Source organism: Ochotona curzoniae, unplaced genomic scaffold (assembly GCF_017591425.1).
Source record: "Ochotona curzoniae isolate NIBS_2020 unplaced genomic scaffold, NIBS_Ocur_1.0 scaffold_4701, whole genome shotgun sequence".
Lineage (NCBI taxonomy): Eukaryota > Metazoa > Chordata > Mammalia > Lagomorpha > Ochotonidae > Ochotona > Ochotona curzoniae.
In genome coordinates, this window is record NW_024467122.1 from 10,559,639 (window position 1) to 10,584,926 (window position 25,288).

At 38.6% G+C, this 25,288-nt stretch overlaps 1 pseudogene; it reads right to left on the minus strand.

The window, feature by feature from the left end:
• Window positions 1-16,198: 16,198 nt before the first annotated feature.
• On the minus strand, window positions 16,199-16,316 carry LOC121149503 (annotated as a pseudogene).
• Window positions 16,317-25,288: the final 8,972 nt, after the last annotated feature.

A 25,288-nucleotide genomic window follows, 5' to 3' on the forward strand; every position in this document is an offset into this window, starting at 1 on the left:
AGAAGCCTGAAGTTTGACTTGGAATATAGAGAGTTTATTTTACCCCATTACCCTATTAGTCCAGATTTCTAATCTACCTATACATAATTGTTGGTATTTGGTAGTTCAATGGAGAAGCAGATAAGTTATCATAGATTGCCAAAGTCTGGACTGTTAGGCAACTATTACATATGATTATGTGCCAAGTATTTACATCATTAGGATGTCAAAATGTATACAACCTTCATGAGAGATTTCAGGAATCCTCATATGAGATCAAACCATGGCATTTGATGCAGTATTATATGCAATGCCTAATGTTTCACTGGGAGCAACTTAGAATAGAAGTCACCCCAAAAGTGATAGTATGATAATTCCTACATAGAAACCTCAAATCTCCCAAACTACAATAATTGAATTACAAAAGAGAAGAACCAAATACCAAGATGTTTGTTTCAAAGTGTTGATTAAAACAACTCATTTCTGTGAAGCCAGCATTGTGCCACACCAGATTGAGCTGCCATCTGTGATGCTGGCATCCCATATGAGTGCTAGTTCAAGTCCTAGCTGCTTATCTTCCAATATAGCTCCCTACTAAAGTGCATGGGAAAGTTGTAGAAGATGGCCTTAGTATGTGGACCACTGCCACCCATGTGGGAGACTCAGAAAAATGCCAGGGTCCTGGTTTGAGTCTGTCTCAGTTCCAGTCATGGTGGTTGAAAGATTCTCACTCTCTCTCCTCTCTCTCTCTCTCTCTCTCTCTCTCTCATCTCTCCTTCCACTAAATAGCTCTTCTGTTTTTTGTTTGTTTGTTTTACAAAAAAAGGATGTCTTATTTGCCTATGGTTTCAGATTGTCTTCATAGTAGACAGTGAAAGAAGACAAATCGTCTCCCTAAGTATGGCCACCTCAAGGACATTAGAAGTTGAGCTTCTCTGAAATCTGAGGCTTTTTCACATTATGCCCAGGGCCGGTCTTCTACAGTATGTCAAGCAACACCCAAAATGAAAATATCATTGCCTAGGAACATTCAAGGCCTCGGTTTAGGCTTAGGCTTCAGCAGGCAGGTGAAAATACAATACTAGTGTATTACAGATTGGTCAGACCACCTTGTCGTTCAATCAGGACACACGAAGAAGCAGTAACAGGGGAACTCTACAGAGGAATTATGAAGCCAGAGGAGTCTGAGAGAGGATTTTACCTACTATGATTTAGAGTATGCTTCTTTTATCCTTTTTTTTAAAAGGTTTATTTATTTTTATTGCAAAGTCAGATATATACAGAGAAGAGGAGAGACAGAGAGAAATATCTTCCATCCAATGATTCACTGCCCAAGTGACCACAATGGCCAGCACTGCACTGATCTGAAGCCAGGAGCCAGGAGCTCTTCCACGTCTCCCACTTGGGAACAGGGACCCAAGGCCTTGGACCATCCGCGACTGCTTTCCCAGGCCACAGGCATGGAGCTGGATGGGACGTGGGGCTGCTAGGACACAAACCAGCGCCCATATGGGATCCCTGGTGTGAGTTCAAGATGAGGATTTTAGCTGCCCGGCCACAGCGCTAGGCCCTCTTTTTTCCTTCCTGTTTTTAACTGGATGTTAGTAGTAAATTGATATGTGACAGTTCCACATGAGAAAAGCACATCTGTTGATTTAATATAAGAGCAATTTGGCATTGGAGCATCCAATAAGCAAACTGGAAACAAACAAGCAGTACCAATTACTTATTTAGTGAATTTGATAGTGAATAGTGGTATGAAAAAATGAAACTGAAATTTGGAGTAAGACTTTAAGGATAAGAATTATCCCAGGACCCAGCGCGGTGGCGCAATTGGTTAAGTCCTCGCCTTGCATGCCCGGGATCCCATATGGGCGCTGGTTCTATCCTGGCAGCCCCGCTTCTCATCCAGCTCCCTGCCTGTGGCCCAGGAAAGCAGTGGAGGACAGCCCAAAGCTTTGGGACCCTGCACCCACGTGGGAGACCCAGAAGAGGCTCCTGGCTTCGGATGAGCATAGCATCAGCCGTTGCGCTCACTTGGGGAGTGAATCATTGGGCGGAAGATCTTCCTCTCTGTCTCTCCTCTCTGTATGTCCGCCTTTCCAATAAAAACATAATAAAAATAAATCTTAAAAAAAAAAGAATTATTAAACAAAGTATTCACAGTCATCTCTGTCTTGGCTTCCCATCCTCGGCGACATCCTGTTTGCCTTTACATATAGAAGTTGCTTTTCTTATCCTCTATTGTTAAAGAACAGATGAGAAGTGAAAATGATCCTCTTACGTCTGGTGGTTTTCAAATTCAAGTAATCAGCATGCCAGAGAAATATATTTTCAAATAATTCAGTAGCTTCAACTGGAACATCTCTGCAAGATATGCATTATTAAAGATGATGTGATAGCTGTGTAGAGAACAATTAAGCCAGCAGCTGAGACACAACACGTGTGCATGGAAAAGGCTACCATAGATGGGAATCAGAATAAATCATAACATATCTAAGCATATCTGCCCACATCTGATTTTGCCAGTCTTCTGTCCTTGGCAATAGATCAAGTCTATTTAATGACTGAGCAGCACTTAGGTAGGAAAGTATCTCGTGTATTTCAAGAGGTACAGCTCTTAAAGAGGTACATCACATATCATGAATGATTTCTATAAAAGCAGTGTTCTTAACCAGTGGCTACTAAAATCCTTCCCTATCCATTCATTAGTGTCCAGGGCATGACAATTTGGAGTATGAAAGATTCTACCTCTTTAACTTCTAGCATTATGAAAAGATACAGAACTGGTTTTTCCAGTGCATTGGTAAAATTAGATTGTGATATTCAGTTGGGTCATCTGTAATGCTGCCTTTAAAATGTTTGTATACTCACTTATGAACAGAAGATCACAGGTTTGTTATTTGGCAGGTGTTGAAGGTAAAGTCTGCTGACATTGGGTATCAACAGTCTGAGTCTCACACTGCTGTGAACATTTAGACTGGAGGTCTTTGTTTCCTTGTTCATATGCAGGAAAAAAGATCAGTGGAACTTGTACTTTACAAATGTGGATATTTCACTCTTTTTCTTCTACTTTATTGAAAGAAAGACAAAAAGACAGAGACAGACACACAACAGACAGAAAAAAATCCATGGGTTCATTCCTCAAATACACTCAGGAGCTGAGGTTGTGGATAAGCCTTAAGCCACAAGCTCAGAATCTGGCAGGAGTTTTCCATGTGAATGACAAGGACCCAAGTACTTGGGCCATCAACTGCCACATCCAAACCTGAGCTAGGACTCATCTCAAACACTCTAATATGAGTTGTGGGCATCCCTCTTGATGACTAAACTTGTGTGCCAAACAATTGGCCCCGGGCTGATGGCTCCTGTGTCTCTCCATCTGTCATGTTGTCATTTGAACCCCTTTATTTTCCATATATGCTTGTGAATCTGTAAGTGTTATAGACATTATGAAGTGTGTGGTTTAGCAGTTAAACAATTTAAAGCTTATCCTTGTCCAATCATTCAACTAGCCCAAATTTCTGGTCTACCTGTACATAATTATTTGTTATCTGGCAACTGAGCAAGAAAGCAATTGAACAAACCACAGTTCAATATGCATGATTTGTGAAAAAGTGTTATATATGTGGGATAAGGATTTCCTCCATTAGAATCAGTTCAAGAACAATCTTCATGAGAAACTTGGGGAATTGTCCTGAGGGATCAAACGATAGTGCTTGATGCAATAGTGCCAGGTATACCAGGTCTTCAACTGGGATGAGCTCAGGGCTAAAATATCCCTGAAAGTACCCCTGAAAGTGGTGATATTGTAAATGCTACAGTGAGACCTCAAACGACCTCAGATACAGTAGTTGGATGGCAGTTCCAAAGCACTTATCAGGAGAACTCATTTATAGACGGTAGAAAATTGTCCTTATGATGGATGTGGAGAGAAACGAGATGCTGTCCCTGTGTTTATATGTAAAGAGAGCAGTAAAGCAGGGCAATTTCAATGGAGTCTAAGGAATATGGACTCAGAGCTGGAGTCAGTTTTACTCAAAAGTTTGAGCAACAGCTGGAATGACCTGAACAGTGTCTGGGGACATACGATGACATTTGCCTTTCTGGGACTAGCTGATTTCACTAATGGTTTCCAGTTGCATCCATTTTGCTGAAAAAGACTTTTAATATCCTTTGTTTAGTTATAATAATACTTTGTATATTATGTATAATAAAAATATATAATTTAAAATATTCTACTCATTGGCTTTTCCTAATGTTGCTTTTTGAACCACTAAAGTATCTTCTGTCATTTTTACTTAATATTACATATTAGAAACCATTTTTCTCACATAAGATAAGCAAGATAGGTTGCTACATTTTATGCATGTGACTTGCATGCATACCTGCTAGGCAAGTTTAAAATAGTCTTATAATCTATTCTGTAGGAATTGGGTATAAATCATGAAGGAAAAGTGTAATTTAACACTGGTTGTCTACAACATTTGTTGGATCAGCTGTTTTTCTGCATAAAATTTTCTTGAAAATAATTTTAAGTCAGTTTAAAAAGAATATATGTATTAATTTTGAACTTCCTACTCTATACCTTTTTCCTTTACCTGTCATTGTAGCATTTCCCTAAAATCTTTCTTAAGATATTTTTTAATTTGTTTATTTTTATTGGAATGTCAGGTTTAAAGAGAGAAGAAGAGACGAAGATTTTATTTAGTGGGCACAATGGCTAGAGCTGAGCCAATCCAAAGCCAGGAGCCAGGACATGGTTCCAAGACTTTGGGCCATCTTCCACTACTTTTTCAGGCCACACGCAGGGAACTGGATGGGGAGTGAAGTAGCTGGGACATGAACTGGCAGACATATGTGATCCCAGTGCATACAGGGCAAGAATTTCACCAGTAGGCTATTGTGCCAGGACCAGTCCTATAAAGTCTTTCAACATCATGTGTTATGAATGTAACACTTAAATGTTTTAAATTATATTTAATAATATTTTGAAATTTCTTTGTACAAACTAAAAGAATTTCATATAATTTTAAAGATTAATTTATGTTTACTTGAATGGTAGATTCATGCAAAGAAAGATCTTCCATTTGCTGGTTTACTCCCCTCATGGTTCCAACAACTGGAGCTGAGCCAGTCTGAGGTAGTTGCTAGGATTTCAGTTCTCCCTGTTGGATGCAGGGCCCAAGGACTTGTACCATCCTCCTCTGCTTCCCCAAGCCATAGACAGGGAGCTGGATGTAGAGTGGCACAGCTGGGACATGAACTGGTATCCTCTTGGAATGCTGTCACTTGCATGTGGAGGATTAATTTGCTGCACCACTACACTGGTCCCGATATAAGGTTTGAATTAATTTCACCCTGTTTCATGGTTCTGGTGGCATTTTAAACTGTTTTTGATTTAGGTGACTAATCCACCTGCTGTTGGTTTGATATGTAATTTTATTTCAAAAGTCATATTCAGATTTCTTCCCTCAAATGGATATTCAGTTTCCCGCATTAAAAACATTTACCAATTGGTCTTTCTTAGAAATGATTTGCTAATGTAGCATGTTCCTATTTTTGAAAAGTCTACTCTGTTTTCATTGGTTTATTTCTTGTTCATTGTTACTATCAAGAAGAAATAGTAAAAACCTGCATGTTTTGCATCTTCCTGAGTATTGCCACAGGCAGCTTGAATAAAGGAGGTTATTTAGAACTTTGGAGCTTTGCTGTTGACACTCCTGTCTCCATAGTCCTTGTGAATCTCAAGCTGTCGCCCACAAGAAGCAATGGTTTTAGTATAACTCCAGAATTTTTTTCGTCATTATGTTTCCTATTTTTCTGCCCTGTTCTGGGAGTTTGGGACATTCTCTTTTACAGCAGCAAGCAGCTAGCAGAGGAAGAATACCTGCAGGACACCTGTGGAAGCGTGACGAGCCAGTGGGCGTGGTTCTTTGCCTTCTGTCCCCACCCACCACGGACAGAGCCCTGTGTTTGAGCTGAGCTGATGCCTTTCTGTGGAGTTCGCTGAAGTTGCTCTGCCCTTTACTTCTCAGGGTTGGTTCTGAAAGCCTGCTCTTGACTTTGAGAAGCTGTTATTCAAGCATCGTTCTCATTGCTGTCCGACGCCGTTACTCCTTTGAACTTGCCTGGTAATATACACTCTTGTGTTTATTGTTGGTCTTTGAAAGTCTTTGACTTTGGCATGTGATTTTTACTTTTCATTTTTGTGTCATTAACTATCCTCTACAACCAAATTTTCATATCTATATTTTGAACTCATGCTTCTCCTGATGTGTTTAACAATGCATTTATAATTATCAGGGTGAAATTATCTGGAGAAATAATCAGAGTAGATGAGTAGAGAGGATCCCTGGATTTCTGAGTGGGAGAAGGCACATGTAACACAGTTCCTTTTTCACCTTCCTTTCTGTGTCGGTCGGAACTGCCATGCCATCCTGAGTGTGGGATACTCTATGTTCATTTTTCAGGTTGTAGGAGGACTCATGGAACAGAAAAAAATATATATATATTGGATTGCTCACACCTGCCTGTGTCCTCACATGGGCTGAGAGCAGACTAATAGGCAGTTAGATGAGGAAAACCAGCGTCAGGTGAAGCTGTCAATGCAGGCTCACCGTGCTGGTGGAAGAGGGTAAGTAGAAGGCAGCGGGCAGCGGGCATTGGGCTGCGGTTACATGATGCTTGTCTCCAGCGTTCTCATACAACATGCACAATGATTTTCTCCTCGTTTCCGTGTAATGTGAGTGATATGCATTTCTTCTCTCACTCCAGTTTAAATATTTCTGTTCATGTGGTAAAGCTGTCTTATGTTCATTTGTTATTAATGGGTTATTTATTAGACAATTTCCAACTTAGTAAACAATGGGGATTTGCCCGTTGTAATATCCTTTTATTTGGTAATGTCTGAAAATTGGTGTTATCTCAGCGAGAAATCACATCCCCATGCACTGACTCGAGATTCATGCTTAGGATTTGTGTTTTCCTTGTTAATGTTGGATGTTTCTGTGTCCTAGGATCTTTAAATATCCTTATTTATTTGAAAAATCAATTGTTATAATGTTATTTTGTCTTTGCCCTCCTTATTGCATTACATCTGTTTTTATGATGAGTTGATATATTCTTATGTTTTTAGGTTCCAAAAGTGAAAACTTAAATGATTGATTTTAAATATTTCATTTTTGTCTGCTTTCTGTTCAGGTTCCTTTCATTTTTGCTTTTTTTTGCATCACATAGATTTCGGTGGCTTTTTATTTTCGTTTAGATAAAAAAAAAAAACAACACTTTTTTTCTGGAGATCTCCAGTTCACTTTACTTGCTGTCTCAAAATGTATTGCTTAATCTTCATGCATTTATGAGACTTTCTATTATTCAACCAGCTATTCTTTGAGTTCTAGTTTATTTCCATGGTGTGCCGATGTCCATTCATTGAAATTTGTAGTATATTCTGTGGTCCAGAATGTGAACTATCTCAGTGAATCTTTCATATAAGCTTAAAATAATGTGTCCATAGTTGTTGGATGAAATAATCCTTAGCTGTCAGTTATGGTTGGTTAGATGATGGCGTTGTTGACTTCCACTAATTATTACTGAAAACCTACCATCTGGTTTGTCACATATCTGACACAGGCTTTAGAAGATTCAGACCATGATAATAAACTCAATTCTTTTTTAGTCCAATTCATTTATGCCTCAGATTGTTTGAGTCTTTTTAAATACATATCTGTAAAGAATTATTCTATGTTATTGGAGAACTGCCTTTATGTAATGCCTATATTTTGTTCTGGTAACTTGCTTTTCCTTACAGTTTGTTGTATCTGAAATTAATACAGCTATTCTTCATTTCTTTAATGTTATCCTGCAGATATTCTTCCATTTATTTATACACATGCACACACAAATATATACATACATATATGTATATTTAACTTGGAATTTTTATAGATAATGCTGTTGGGTGTTTTTTTCAAGCCAGCCTGTCCATATGTACTTTTAATTTTCTTTTACTTTTTGTTTGTTTATTGTGAAGACAGAGAAAACATTCTAACATGTTGATTCCTTCCATAAAAGACTGCAACTTTCCAAGGCTGGGAATTGAACCCAAGATCCAGTAACTAAAACCTAAGGTCATCCCTGTAAGTGAAAAGGGACGAATCATTGGATCAATTACCACTCACATCCCAAGGTTTGTGTTAATAGAAAATTGTTTTCAGAATTTGCAGACAGGTGTTAAACCAAGGGACTCTGATACAGTGCATGCAGAATTCAACTAATTCCTTGACCCTAGACCAAATACTCACCATGTTATTTATAGTTTCAATTTAACAATTTTATTTATTTATTTATTTATTTATTTTTTATTTACACCAGAAATACACGAAGCTTCCATCCGCTGATTTACTGCCCACATCCCACTGTGGCTGTGGCTAGTCTATCCTAAAATGATGAGTTGAGAACTCAAGTGCAGTTCGTTGACATCAGTGGTAGGGGCCAACTCCAGGAGCTTTCTAGCAGGATTCTTGAATCAGTGTATGGAGTCAGAACTTGAACACAAGACCTCTGAAATGGTTTGTGGGTGTTCTAACCACCAGGCCCAACAACTACTCTTACTTAGTAACTTTCAATTGTATTTAGATAACTTTGACTGGCAAAGTTATTATTGATATAGTTTGATATATCTACCATATTTGTTAGTGTTTTCTATTTGTCCATTGCTTACACTTCCTGTTTTTTCATCTAATTTCTTTCTTTCTAATTTTAGTAGAACATTTTATATGAATGCATTTTCTGTATTGGCATATCACATCTATCTAATTTTAACAATGTGATTTTTCATTTTCATTTTTATTTGAAAAACATAGAAAATAAGGGAGAGAGGGAGGTAGGCATGAAATTAGAAAGAAAAAAAGAAGGAACAAATTAGAGAGGGATGGGGTGGTCAGGAGAAGTAGTCAGGCAGAAGTCTTCACATGGTCACTCTAACTTCCTGCAACAGCCAGGGCTGGGTAGGTCAAAAATGGAAAACCTGAAATTCTGTCTGAATCTCCCACATGGATGGAAGGGATTCAGGCTTTTGACTCATCACCTGTTGTATCCTAGACTGTATATGTATTACTAAGAAGCTGAGCCTGAAACAGAGTTCATGAGATTCAAGACACTCCAACATGAGATGTGAGAGTCCCAGGTGATAATTTAGAGCCACTGCGCCAAACACCCACTCCTGTATATTTGATTATATTGTTTTATATGTATATTATCTATACATATATATATATTCATTTACAGAGGCATTATTGACTAAGTGAAATGAATAATAGCAATCATATGGAGAACAGGAAAATATTAAAATTATTTTGTTATACAGTAACCATACAACCTTTGAAGTGATTCTTTTTTTTTTTTTTTTTTTTTTGGCAAAGGGGCTTAGGTTAGTGTGAAATAGAGTTTTGTAAACTGTGACAGACTGTTCAATAAATATCTCAGATCCTTACTTGCTGTTGGCCAGAAACTGAATTAAGTTCTTTGCCAAATGAGATTCTCACAGATGGCAAATGCCTCATGAATTCCATCAAGAGAGAGACTTTACTATCAAGATAGCAGAAAAATTACAAAAGTAGCTTAGAGTCTTATACCAGGTTCATATGTATTATCTTCTAGTTATTTATTTATTCAATCATTTATTACTATTAAGATACTAATTGGATATGTTTTTTCACATTGTATGCTTGGTTTATTGTTCATCTTGTTCTAATATGGACCATTGCAAGATCTTAGAGTTGGCTCCTTTATCAGTTGCAAATAACCCCATAATTCTACTTTGGTGGAATTCATGTTAATAATGAATTTTCAGACAGAGTGAATGAACTTTCAGATGGTATAGTCAGAAAAATGGAGTGAATTTACTTACTGTTAGGACATAGGACACAAATAAGTGGGAATAGATACATTAGTTTATATGTTAGTTAAAAAAAAAAACCATATGGTACTTCAGACCATATTAATTAATGTGCTACTGGAACAGAACATTAAACATTTTATAAGTTAATTTTACTGGTAAATGCAATTTTAAAAGATTAGTGTATTTGTTGTATTCATTGCTGCTGGGACATCTGTTGCTTCAAAGCCTTGTCAACCAACAGAGAAGATAAATATTTATCTGTGTCTGCTACTCAAATATGCATATGCCTGTAAATATGTTGACATTCATCCATGTGTATCCATATCAAATGCCACATGAATTTCTACTGTGTCTGGGGGATTATGTGATCTCTTCCCGCAGCACCTAAGTTAATAACTGTCTGTACTACCACATGTTGTTTTCCAGTAGCCCATGAATTAATGTACCTGTTTCCACTCTGTACCCTATATCCTACCCTATCAGTAAGAAAATTTCCTCTATTTTAGATATGAAAATATATGTCAATAGTTTTAGAGTAGAGGCTATCTAAACTGCTATGGAAAGCAACTTTATCAACTGGGATAATTTTGTGATATGAAGTTTTATAGCCCTTGAACATTTTGTAGCATTATGTATCTATAAGTACAGTGTCATGGAGAATAAGATTATGCCCCTAAAACTCTCCTGTATTCATTTATTTTGTCTACCAAGTACCTGGTAACCAGTAATCACTGTGCTACCTCTATATCAAGCCTTTCTTGCCACAGCCTCATGTAAGATCCAAAAAATCAGTTGTAATAAATTTTTAGTGATGATAATTTTTCTCAGCTCTAAAAAATAGAAAATATTTTCTCATATGATTTTTGTAAATACTTTCAAGGTTTGTTTAATAAATCTTACCTAGGCCATGACCATGAGCTCAGTATTCTACATTATATTCCAAATACTATTTTAAGAAGATTTTGTATTTATGCTGTGTGATCCATGTGGAATTAATTTTGTATGTGAGATAGGAGGTTAGTATAATTGCTTTTTGGGCCCAGCAGCATGGCCTAGCGGCTAAAGTCCTCGCCTTAAACATGCCTGGGATCCCATATGGGCGCCAGTTCTAGTCCCAGCAGCTCCACTTCCCATCCAGCTCCCTGCTTGTGGCCTGGGAGGACAGTCGAGGACGGCCCAAGGCTTTGGGACCCTGCACCCGTGTGAGATACACGGAGGAAATTCCTGGATCCTGGCTTCGGATTGGCATAGCACCAACTGTTCTGGTTACTTGGGGAGTGAATCATCGGATGGAGTATCTTCCTCTCTGTCTCTCCTCCTCTCTGTATATCTGACTTTCCAATAAATAAATAAATCTTTAAAAAAATTGCTTTTCTAGAACATATAAAGCAATATATCTTCTGCCCTAAAAATAATTTTCTAAATATGTACGTACATCTTTTTTAGGTCATTTTTCTGTTTCTCTTGATTTCATTTTTTAAATAAATTCTACACTTTCTTAGTTAATAAGACTTCATTTGACACAAGAATTTTTCCTCTATATCCAGTTCTATAATTTGCTGTGACAGTCTATGGGAATAATGAAGGATTAGTGAAATCTTTCTGCCTTGCACAGTGATTTGGAAGAAGGAGGAGGGGGTGGCACTACAGAACCTTGTTGTTGATGCTTATGCCTTAACATGTGATAGTCTTTTGTAATGCTCTCACCCCACTACTCCCTGCTTAATTTTGTCGGTGCTTTGTCACTGAGTTTTATTTAGCGTCATCCATCCCGGCTCTTTTTTATTGATGGTTTCTGAGAAGTAGAAACTTCTGCTCCAACACAAATGAGAGGTGCAAGTTTCTCTCCAAGCATCCTGTCATGTCTCTACTGTAAGTCCAGAGAATCTGTGAGCTGGATCTTGCTCTCTGGACCATAACCATCAAAGACAGGGCCCTTCCCTGTGCCTCTGAGTTCAGAGACTTGGTGGGGTTGTGTAGGCAGAGGCAGGGCTCACGGTCTTCCCTCTGATTTGGGTTGAGGAAGACAGTTCTTTTTCCATGAGAGAGTTCTTTTAGCAATCCTATTACTTGCTGCCCAAGGTTGTATTACTGCTCTGGGACTTGTATTGTGTTATGTATCCTTTTATTTATTTAATTATTGGTACCAAAATGATTTTACCTTCCTAATTTTTTTCTTTCGTCCCATAAACATCATCCATAGGAAAATTTGTATTCTGCATTGTACATAAATGCTTTCATCTTCTGATACTGCATCCATAATCATTTCCAATGCCTCTTAAATTATCTTTTTTTCTAGCCTGAGTCTTAATTAAATTGAATGAGCACATGATTTATTAGGAAAAATAAATGTTAAATGTATGTCCTTTCAGAGTTTGCTCAAAACTTACTGGGAAATTTCATGTCTGCACTTGGTCTTTACACAAACACGCACACACACACACACAAACACACACTCTAATTGCGTCTTTTATTTGATGCATGTAGCTCAAGAGCATTGAAAATTATCATTGGGGCTGATGTGGTGTAGTGGGAAAGCTGCTGTCTACAATGCCAGTACCCTGTATGGGCTCCAGTCTAGATACTCTCTGCTCTACTTCTGATCCTGCTCTCAGTTACTGGACCCGGAAAAGGATTAGATGATGGCCTAAGTGCCTGGGTCCCTGTTCCCACATAAGGGACCCATATCAAGCTTCTGAATTTGGCATGGCCTGACCTAGTCATAGCTGTTACATTCATTTTGGGCTTGTTAGTAATATATATATTTCTTTATGCCTCTTGCTTTCTGCCTGTCAAATAAATAAATCTTTAAAACGAGAAAATTATTATTAATGCAGTTGTATTAGTATCTACTATATTTATTATTATCTTCTAATTGTTACTCCTGCCTTTGTTCTAATTTTATCTTCCACTTGCTTAATAGCTTTCATGTTTTTAATTGGGCACTTCATATATATATATATATATATATACACATATATATGTATGTGTATATTCACATATATGTAAAATTGGACACTTTATTATATATGTTAGTGTTTAAGTTATATCTATTCTACCTTTTTAGTAGATTTTATAAAGGAAAAACATTTTTCATGTTTTAACATATTTTAACACATAGAAATTCACTGAAAATAGAAGCCACAACATAAGTATGTGTGATTATATACACCTCATGAATGTGTATGTATATATATAGACACATGCATGTTTTTAGACATGTACACATTCATATATGCTTAAATCTAAATGAAATGAATAACAATAATAATATAAAAGAAAAAGATTTAGGATTATTCTAGTTTCCTTCTCTCAACATCTGTGAAGTAATACAGTGATTTCTAAAGGGCTTCAGTTAGTTTTTTTTTTAAAGATTTATTTTTATTATTATTTTTTTTTATTGGAAAGGCGGATATACAGAGAGGAGAGACAGAGAGGAAGATCTTCCGTCCGATGATTCACTCCCCAAGTGAGCCCAACGGTCGATACTATGCTGATCTGAAGCCAGGAGCCTCTTCCAGGTCTCCCACGCGGGTGCAGGGTCCCAAAGCTTTGGGCCGTCCTCGACTGCCTTCCCAGGCCACAGGCAGGGAGCTGGAAGGGAAGCGGGGCTGCCAGGATAGATATGGCGCCCATATGGGATCCCAGGGCATGCAAGGCGAGGACCTTAACCACTGCGCCACTGCGCCAGGCCCTTCAGTTAGTTTTAAATGGAGTTTAGGAGACTGTAGGACTGGACCAAAAAAAAAAAAAAATCTCATACTGTCTGTTGTCAGAGGTTAAATTAAGCTCCTGGTCATGTTGGCCTCTCCCACATAGCAAATTATTTCATGAAATTCATAAAGGAAAAAAGTTTTGTTGCCAGACAGAAATCATGGTCATCTGTAACATAACCAGCTACCTGTAATCCCAGCACCTTTGCAAGGAGATGTCTTATTTTAAAGCAAACTACAGTCTGTCAACCATTATGGAAAGAAGAGTGTGATTCCAAGAGGTTTAGGGCCATTGGGATCCCTCTGACGGTGTGCCTGCCACTTCAAGGTCTTCTCAACCTGAAACAGTGTCTTTTTTTCACCTTAGATAAACTTGATCTCTTTGAAAATCATGTCTTAAAATGAATCTGCCTGGTGGTTTCTAATGATCAAGAGAATGGATTAGAATAACCGTTAGAATCATCAGGTTTGAAAGTACCTCAGTGATACCATATTTAGACATAAATATATAAAGAGAAATAATAAATAAATATTGAGGAGTTACATTTGGATGATTGAAAATAATAGTTACCTCCATGGAAGATGATGACAGGTGGAGACATCCTTAGCAAGCATCAGTAATTATGCCTATGTTCTATTTTTAGGTTCAGCAATGACTTTCTTTATATATATATATATTTTTTTTAAAGATTCATTTATTTTATTACAAAGTCAGATATACAGAGAGGAGGAGAGACAGAGAGGAAGATCTTCCGTCCGATGATTCACTCCCCAAGTAACCAGAACAGTTGGTGCTATGCCAATCCGAAGCCAGGATCCAGGAACTTCTTCCGGGCATCCCACACATGGGTGCAGGGTCCCAAAGCTTTGGGCCGTCCTTGACTGCTTTCCCAGGCTACAAGCAGGGAGCTGGATGGGAAATGGAGCTGCTGGGATTAGAACCGGCGCCCATATGGGATCCCAGGCATGTTCAAGGCGAGAACTTTGGCCGCTGGGTCCAGCAAGGACTTTCAAAGGGGACTTTAAAACTTTTAGAATTATTTCTTATTTAAAAAAACAGTTGAAAATGTGAGATGCTTCAAAAAGCTTATGGAAAATGGAATTAAGACATGTTTATTTAGATGTAAAAATTCTTAAATGCATATTTCTCTTCAGAATAAATGTGCTTCATTAACTTCCTGAAGATTTAATTTTGATAATTTGCAATGCAGAGCTCTAGAAAGAGGAAGGAATAAAGGGAAGGAGGAAGGAAGGGACTGGGGGTGGGAGAAAGAGAGTGAGACGTATTGCAAGTTCACGCATCAAATGGCCACAATAGTTGGAAACGTCTTGGCTCCTGCCTTCATCCTGGTCTATCCCCAAACCTTTCAGCCATTTGGGAAGTGAATTAGGAGATGTATTTCCCTCTTTAAATTATCACTCCGGCTGTCAAGTAAATAAATCATACAAAACCCCAAAATTGGCATTATGGGAAAGCCTAGCTACAGCCATAGGTCCATTAATGGTTTTGTACAGCAGTACAACAGTCAATTTCTCAAATAGCATTCATATACTGTGGTTATGTAAGCTGTTAATATTATAGGAATATGATATAATATGTGTATATATATGTACATATTTATATAATTCTCTGTGCTTTCTTTTCAACTATTCTCAAGTATACATTTTCAAAATAATACTTCTATAAGCAAAAACTATTATCTAAAACAAAATAGTAGTTAAAATCTTGGGCTCTGAGTATGAATGAACAAACAGGGAAAACTAGGAAAGCAGATTTGTTTACCTGTTCCCATTTCAGGACATGAGTGTGCTCACTCCACAAAGATACCGTCACTATTCAGATCTCCACCTGGGTGTCTCCATTCTTGCTGTCAGATTATATCACAGCACCCCAGGATGAAGGAAGTCATTTGATGACACCTTAGACAAACCAATGTGGTATAATTTTATTTTTATAAGGTGAATGAATTTTCCGTATTTCACAATTCATATTTAGAGACAAAGTAATGCTTGCCACCCTCCTGCCTCCTTGCTTGTTTAAGAAATAAATTCAAATTCATACAGTTTCATTTTCCTTAATAATCTCAGGCTTAACCCTCAATTACATAAAAAAATTGAACAAATAACATGTAGAACATTAACAACAACAACAAAAACAAGCTAAAAATGTTAACAATGAAATCTCAAAATGTCAATTTTGTTCAACTATAATATTTTATAATCTGTGTTTTCACCTATTTTTATGACCTGTAGTTCTTAAATGATACATTTGTATGATTGGATATACAACACTGTCAGTATTACCAAATACCGACATTGCAAGTTTCATGGACTTGACATAATCTACACACTTTTTGTATTGCAAATTCGTTCATGTCACATATAACCTCACTAAAGTACTGTTACATTCCCACATTTCAGTGTTGAATCCATGAAAGTCATACTAGAAAGGATTACAAGAATTTTAAGTGTGACTCTGTTTGTCCCTAGTCTTTGCTCACTTCAATTATGTTAGAATTTCTTTCTGCTTAATCATAAATGTAGAATAGAATTAGTCCTGTATTATTTAACTTATCTTAATCCTGTCAAAATGTTTTGGGGCAAAAGCCTACAGCACCCGGTATTCCCAGGCGGTCTCCCATCCAAGTACCAACCAGGCCCGACCCTGCTTAGCTTCCCAGATCAGACGAGATCAGGCGCATTCAGGGTGGTACACCGCCTCCAAAATGTTTTGGAAAATAGGATTATAAACACAATATCAAATTGTGTTTACACTTACATCTGTTATGTATCTGGGGATTGACTTGGTATATAAAATCTGTTCTTACAGCTGTTTAGATTTTATTTGTTCTGATGGATATCAGTTATTCTTTATAATTCATTCTTAATCATTCTTATAATCTGGTAATATATATGTATATATACCTGTTTTTCAGGTGTTTTTATTTTTTTTTTCTGGTTGTGTAATTCTGCTACTCGATTGTAAATATTATGCTAGCATGTCATCAAGACAATTCATGTATCATCAGATTTTTTCCCTAAATTACATTCTCCTAACCAATATGATTTATTTTTTAAGGTTTTTTATAAGAAAGTCAGATTTACAGAGAGAAGGAGAGCCAGAGAGGAAGATCTTCTGTCTGTTGGTTCACTCCCCAGGCGACCACAACAGTTGGAGCTGTGCCAATCCGAAGCCAGGAACCAAGATCTGCCTCTCGGTGTCCCATGCAGGGGCAGGGTCCCAAGGCTTTGGGCTATTCTGCTTTCTCAGGCCACAAGCAGGGAGCTAGATGGAAAACGTGGCTGCTGGAACACAAACCAGTGCCCATATGGCACTATCCTGGCATGTGCTAGGTGAAGACTTTTAGCCATTAGGCTATTGCATCAGGCCTACCAATTTGACATTTTGCAATGAAATGATAACCGGAGCTAGTCTGATGATGTAATGTGTTAAGGCGCTGCCTACAATTACAGCATCCATATGGGAACTGATCTATGCTATGGGTGTACCGCTTCTGATCTAGAATGGGGTTGGGAAAGCAGTGAAGGAGGGCTCAAGGTCTTGGGGCCCCTGAATCCATGTGGGAATCCCAGTAGAAGCTCCTGGTTCCTAGGTTCAATGCTTCCTGGCCGTGGGCATTGTGTCATTTGGAGAGTGAACCAGTAGATGAAAGATCAATCTCTCATTTCTCTCTTTATCTCTCTCTCTGCCCCTCTCTCCCTCCCTCCCTCCCTTTTTAACTCCTTGAAACAATTTTTGAAGAAGCAAGAAATCTTTTGCCTACACAATATATCCATATATATTGAATAAGTAGTGTATAAATTCAAGTCTTGCGGGTCATTTCTACAACATGAAGAGCTGTAGCTCTGAATATTTTCTGTACAGTCTGCATGAACAAGGCCAACTGCACCCAGATCTCCCCACTCTCCCCGTCCCTCTCCTCTCCTCTCCCCTTGTCCCACTCCTCTCCTGCCTTTCTACTTCTTTTCTCCTTCACACTCTCCTCACTCTCTCAAAGAAATAAATTAAAAGAAATAGAAACTGTAAAATCAAATGTCTCCGACACTATTAAATGTTAAATATCTGAAGAGAGATATTTACCCTGATTGGACTTTACATAATGTACATTTAAACAAAATAGCACACTGTGCTCTATAAAATATAATTTTCATGTCAAATTGTATTAGTTATTTAAAGATTTATTTTTCTTTTATCTGAGAGGCAAAGCTACAGAGAGAGGAGAAGAGAACTTCCAGTAGTTCACACCCCAGATGGCCACAATTCCAGAGTTGAGCCAATCCAAAGCCAGGAGTCAGAAGCTTCTTCCGAGTCTCCCATGTGGGTGTAGGGCAGCAAGTCCTTGAGTCATCATCCATTGCTTTCCCCGGCCTTAGGCAGGGAGCTGGATCGTAAATAAAGCACCCAGGATTTGAACCAGCACTCATGTGGTATGCTGGTGTCACTGGTGAAGGATGTACCTGCTAGCCACCATGCTTACCCCAATTTTTAGTCAATTTTTAAAAATAAGACATAAATCTGGATAAGAGTAACTGGTCTAAACTGAAAAATGGGAGTCTGAATTCTGAATACTCAGGCTTTAAAAAGTTGATTGATATTGAACTGTCTCTGTGCCATGTTTTAAAACAATAAGAAATGGGCGATAAGAGAAAATCATGTATTCCACTGAATCTAGAATGCATATTAGCATGTCTTTTAAAGATTTTTGTTTTTATTTAAAAGGTAGATTTTAAACAGAGAGAAGGGAAGACAGAGAGCTTTTCCATCCACAGGTTCACTCTCCAAATGACTGCAACAGCTGGAGCTGAGCCAGTCTGAAGCCAGGAGTAAGGAACTTCATCTGGGTCTCCCGCATGGTTGCAGGGAACCAAAAACTTAAGCCAATCACTTCTGCTTTCCCAGGTCATAAGTAGAAAGTTGAATCAAAAGTGAAGCAGCTGGGGCACTAACCAGCACCAATATAGGATCCTGGCATGTCAGCTGGAAGATTAGCCTGATGTGCCTGGTGTGCCTGTCCTGCACATCTTTCAAATAGTGATACATTTAAAATTGACATTATAAAACAATTAGCTGGCTAGCACTCATAGTGTGTTCACACATGTATATTGGTGAACTTAGTCAAAACCTTCCATTGACATCTGTGGTTATATCACCAAAATATAAACTTGCTGAGAGAATGGTCAACAAGTTGAAAAGAGTCTCACAGAGAATCTTGTAGAAATCTTGACAAAGTGCTGCATCACTAGCGCTTCTAATCAACACAGATGATAATATAAGAAAAACCACCGGGCCCGGCGCAGTGGCACAGTGGTTAAGGTCCTCGCCTTGCACGCCCTGGGATCCCATATGGGCGCTGGTTCTATCCCGGCAGCCCTGCTTCCCTTCCAGCTCCCTGCCTGTGGCCTGGGAAAGCAGTAGAGGACGGCCCAAAGCTTTGGGACCCTGCACCCTTGTGGGAGACCCAGAAGAGGCTCCTGGCTTCGGATCAGCATAGCATCAGCCGTTGCGCTCACTTGGGGAGTGAATCATCAGACGGAAGATGGAAGATCTTCCTCTCTGTCTCTCCTCTCTGTATATCCGCCTTTCCAATAAAAATAAATAAAAATAAATCTTTAAAAGAAAAACCACCAGTGCAATGAATGGAAAAGCCAGACAAGTTCTGAACAGAAGTGATTTTATGAAAGTCTTTGTTAACACATCTTCCATTTTACACTTCTATTTGATACATAGCTTTCCACAATTGCCAATGATTTTATTGTTTTCTTATGTAAAAAACGTATGGCAGTTTCTATTACTGGGAGAAGATGATCAATATTAGTAAATACTGTCATAGTTACTATGGACCACGTATTCTCTACACCCTTTGTTTATTGTCACATCAAGAGGCAGGCACTGTTTCCCCTCTGTGCTGTAGTTCTAAGTTAACAGTCTTCAAGTAAGGAGTACAAGGATTGACTGTCCATCTCAGGTGCTTTTATTCACATTTGTATTGTTATAAAATGTTTTCAGTTATAGTAGAAATACTTCGTTAATCTGATCTCAAAAATTGTACTCTCCTCCATGGTCACAAAGCCTTTTCCTAAGTTACGTTATAAATGCTGTATTGAAATATTTCTGTATTCAGGTGGATGATTCCACTGGAATTTATTTCATGTGTAATGTATGATCCAAGTCTTCTTGTCATGTCTTCCATTCACATTCAATTTCCTAGAATATATACAGAAAAATACGTCTTTCTCTCATTGTTCTTTTATGAATTATGTACTTCTATATGTATGTGGGTAGGGTTTTTTTTTTAATGATACTTAGAAGTTCTATGGACTTGTGTGGTACAATATGATGAATCAATACACATATGAGATATCTAATTATCAAGCCATGACAATTAGCGTATTCATCACCATAAGCACTTGTAATTTGTTATCAGAACATTCAAATCCTCTCTTTTAGCATCTGTCTGCTTTTGAGGCCTTTTCCTTTTGTCTTAATTTCTCTAGTTCTGTAAAGACGTTCGGTCTTACTAAAGATTTCATTTAACACAGGAGTTTTGCCCCTAGAGTCCCTCCTCTGTGCTGCTACATTCTTCTGCAATGAAGAAGCGTGAAAATCCTTGTCCCTACAACTGCTGTTCTCAGATGCTCAGATGCGCTTTGAATGAAAACAAGGGGGTGGAAGTTTGCAGCATTGCGTTTGAAGCCCACACCTCGAACATGTCTGTTAATGCTGGGCAATCCACCCAACACTGTCTCTCTCCATGCGGCCTCACGTGTTTGCCGCATCCACCGTGAATTTAGTTAGTTGTCGAGACTCCTTTTGTGCCTCTGCTTGCTGGAGCCTGTCGGATCTCCTGCTCCCCAAGAACAGGCAAAAGAGCCAGGGGAGACAGGAATCTACAAAGACAGCCTCAGCACCTTTTGCACAGGCGCAGATGCCCGGGTGAAGGAGGTCCCCCGCCCCCCACTCCTTCAGACCCCGCCCACTTGGGGCGGTGCAGCCACCACTGCAGCAGGGCTCAGAGCCTCTCTGGGTCTGCAGAGGCGAAGACTGCTGCTGCCTGCCCGGCCTCTGGGCTTGTTGGGGAGCACAGTTCTTTGGCATAAGAACGAGTGTTGCCCCACTGTGGTTCTGCTCGCTGACCAAGGACATGTTACTGCTTCAGGCGTATCTGGTAATATTTGTTCTTCATTTTTTTGTAGTGATCACATGTCATCAACAACCAGGTTTTTGTTTTTTGTGGTTTTTTTTTTTTTTTTGGTATTGTGTATTAACACCTTTTGTTGCTCATTGAAAAATTCACTCATGGTCATTTCTCAAGAACCATTTCAATTTCTTTCAACCTTCACCATTTATTAATGGAATGAAGACATCATTTATGTTAAATACAGACGTTACACATTGTCCATTTTATTATTTTCTAGAAATTTCCCCTGAAATATTCTTGGTGGACAAAGAGAGGAGAAAAGATAAAAGGCGCACTTTTCTGAGATTCCTGTGCCTCAAAGCCATGACTCTTTCCATGACGTGGCTTAGTTGTTCTCATTGTGAGGGCTCACAGGAGCATGTAGTAGAGGCCAGCCATTTTGCTACATCACATTGCTTGGTTTCCACCTGACTCCAAAGCTGTAACACTGGCTGGAGCCTGTGACTCCATCCATTTGCTTCTGTAGTTCCCGGCATGGCATTTCCTGGGGCAAATGGGTCAGAATGCACATAGATATTATTTTCTTGTTCTTTATTATTTTCATGTTTCAGTGAATTAATAAGTAGCTACCAGAGAATGTATGCATGTTCAAGGCAGCATAGTTTTTACCTGCTTGTAAATAAAATGGAATTGCAGTATTTTTGTAACAATCTGGAATAATATTTTTATGAAATGTTTAGGCTCAATTTGCCAGATTTTCTTTGTCATTGGTTCAGTCAATAATTTGTCCATGTGTCTGATTAGTAGACATGATTGTAGACTAGAGCTTTGATGATTCTCTGTTGTAGCTTGTGGATAGATACTTGAGTATCCTGGTTAGTGAAGAGAAGATCTTCAACCTGAGTTTGACAAGAATTCGCATATCTGAAAATGAGTGACATGAATGTTAAAAGAGATTACAAGAAATATCACACTTAAGCAAGAAAATAGGCAAGACTTAGGGACCGCAATGCAGATGTGCTAATGCCTGCATTCCTGTTGGGAAGCCCATGATCCCCTGCAGAGCAAGCATGCCCACAGGGTGTGTCCCTCAGGTGCAGTAGCACGCATCTGCTGTGCAAAATGTGGGATCCTCAGTGCATGACGTAGAAACTCTTTCTGTGGGAAGAATATTTATAATTACTGTTCAAGAATTATTAGTTGCCAGCAATGAACAGATTGAGACAATTGACATTGGATGGCTAATTTCTAATAAACGGGCAGATTTTTGTCAGAAAATGTTGTAGCCAGCAGCTGTGAACATCAACATTACACATAAAAAAATTTAAGGTCAAATCTTAAAAACAAAACATTCCATATTAGCATATGTCACAATTAATGAACCACACCCAGGTCCATTTTTTTTTAAGATCTAAAAAGTACCTGGGTGTCTTTCATTAATTGTGACATGTATTAATATGGAATGGTATTGGGAAGATAACTGGGAACTCTCCTCACAATTTTTGCTTTACAAATCTAAATTAGAATAATAAAGGAAAAATGCACTGTCATCTTCACTGTATAGTGTATCAGAATCTGATAGCATTAATTTTAATTTATCCATGTACAAACAGCAATGCAATAATCTGTGAAAGCTACAGACCGCCACATTTATGATACTGCAGATCGAAGGCCAATGACTCTCAAATTTAGAGGAAGATGGGCCTCCTCTCGAGAAATTTTTTGAGGGCCTCCCTTTCACTGTCTTCTCTGGCTGGCATCTGCAATCTGTTCTTGCCAACAGAACGCTGTTCTTGAATTATCTCCTCATGGAGTTTATTGTTAGTTACACTTAACAAGATGTAATGGTAAAGTCCAAGTCTTCATGGAGCAGCTCAACCTGCTTACACTTGTTATTTACAACACCCCTAATGGGTGTTCTTGCATCTTCGCACTTCTGGGAAGATAACTATGTCATGGAAAGGCCTCTGCATCACTCTACCAGTAAGGAGATGAAAGGGTTGCAGTGCACATATGTTTAAATGGTATCTGCTTTTGTTTTCTCTTCTGGATTGCTGATGGCACACAGCATCCCCTCTGTGAGAGGTGGCACTATTTCTCTGGCCCATTTTTGATATTGTTGTGGAGAATGGTGTGAGGAAGTGAACAAATGTGCATGCAGTAGCTATAACATTTTCCTGTGGGGTCTCCGGGGCCACTAGGTAGAGGGTAATGTCTCATCCCAAGTGTTTTTATCTGGCTTTCCTAATCTTAGTGGGTTGCTCCCTTTCACTTCTATGACCGGTGGTGGGCACCGAGCAGCAGTGTTTTTTCTACTCATTAGATCAAAGTCTACCAGCCAGTTATTCAGTACCTGACTTCATCATATGTTCTATGGCAAAACCAGAGATTCTAAATGAAACACATAGAGGTTTAAAATTCATTCATAACAGTAGCTCGTATCTATGCATGCTCAATATGTGATTGATGTTGTTATTTTCTGAGAGGAGAAATTTTCTTGTTGTTTGTTGTTGAGATTTATCTGTTTATTTTAAAGGGGCTCCAGAGAGGCAGGGACAGGGAGGAAGAGTCTTCCACCACCATTTCACTCCCCAGTTGTCTGTAATGGCTGGGGTTGTGCCAAGATGATGCCAGGCGCAAGGAGCTTCTTCCAAGTTTTCTATGTCAATGACAGGGGTCCTTTTTACAGGTCATTGGTAGGGAACTGGACAATCTACCCAACTGCCTGTTCCCACCACACATAATTTTTTTTTCCCACATCCTCCGTGAATTTTATTAATTGTCAATACACCTGTTTTAACTCTCCTTCCTTCCACCGGGAAGATTTCCTAACCAGCAATGGCGGGAATCTAGGATGTCAGGCTCAGTGCCTTTTGCCTAAGAGCAGATGCAGGGAGAAAGCAGTCCCCCACCCGCTGCTCCCTCAGACCACGCCCACTCTGCCGCAACTGCTGCAGCAACTGCTGCCGCAGTGCTCAGAGCCTCTCTCGGGGTCTGCACACACCACAACACTGGCTCTGGGGGTGGTTTTAATTTGATGAGTAGCAGGCAGGGAAAAAAGCCATTAACCTTTTGTCTGTGGCATCTATTAAAAATCTGTTATCTCGAAGGAAAAAAAAGAGAGAGAGAGCCACTGAGAGTAAATGTTGAGATTTTTTTTCCATTGCTAACCGCAGCCAGACACCGTTTGTTTCTGGATGGTGGAATCAGAAAGAAAATTTTAATGATCTCCTGGGCAAATAATTCCAGGGAATTTGGTTTGTGACTGGCTGTGTAGAAAAACCGCTGCCGTGGAGTGGTTCAAGCAGCCATAACCTGTGCAATGAGACGGTTCTGAGAGCTCACGACTTGAAGCAAAGTGTGTTAATGTCCATGTGGACCACCACCTTTGGACTGCAGAAAATGACATCAGGAATCTCATGACTACATTACACATCAAAAATCTGAAACAAAGCAAGGTTTAAAAATCACTTTTATTTTGAACCCTGCATTAGTTACCACAAATCAGGGAAATTATGATATTTGTCTGTTTGATGCTGGTTTATCTCACTAAGCATAACAGTTTCCAATTACCTTGATTGTATTGCAAAAGGCAGGATTACTTTCTTTTGCTATGAAGGAATAGTATACCATACCGGGTATACACCACACTTCCTTTTTCTAGTTATCTGTTGAGGGGCATTTAGGTTGATTCCGCATCTTAACTGTTGTGAATTCAGCTGCTATAAACATGGGTGTAAAAATGTCTGATTTTTTATGTAAATTCCTGGGTCTGGGATAGATAGGTCACAAATTAGATCAAGTCTCAGATCTTGTATTTATTTATTTTTTCTAACTGGGATGAAATGAAACATCATTGTGTTTTTTACTTGCATTTCCTGATGACCAGTGAATTTGAGTATACACACAAGTGTCTGGGGACATTTATATGTTATCCTTTGAGAAATGTCTGTTTACATCCTCTGAGTATTTCTTAACTGGGTTGTTTATTGTTTTTGAGTTTCTTGAGCTCCTTATGTATGTTAGTTATCAACCCTTCATGTGATGCATAGTGTGCAAGGATTAAATGGCTTTATTTCTGTAGGAAGAAATAGCGCTGCACTTCCTGTAAACAACATTAAAATGCTTCAGATTTGTCCAAATGTTAAAATGCTATGCTTCTAAGTGTATTAGATTAAATGCAGGATATCAGTTAAATTCAGATGGGTAATTCTTTTTGGTCAAAAATGTGTTATTGACAGTAATTATGTATATTTGCTTATGCACCTTCTCTTAAGAAATGTGTTTTCACATTATACATGCCCAAATTAATTTTTTTTAAGAATTCAAAGACTATTATTGTGCAAACTGCACATCTAAGTGAAAAAGTATGGAATTGAATTCTTCTACCATTTCTTAAGAATACAAAATTGATCAACACCCAGCTATAACAGCTAAAACTATAGAAATCCTTAAAATGAACATAGGAGGAAAACGTAATAATATTGGATATGACAGTGATTTCTTGGATATGACGCCCAAGCCATTGGAAGCAA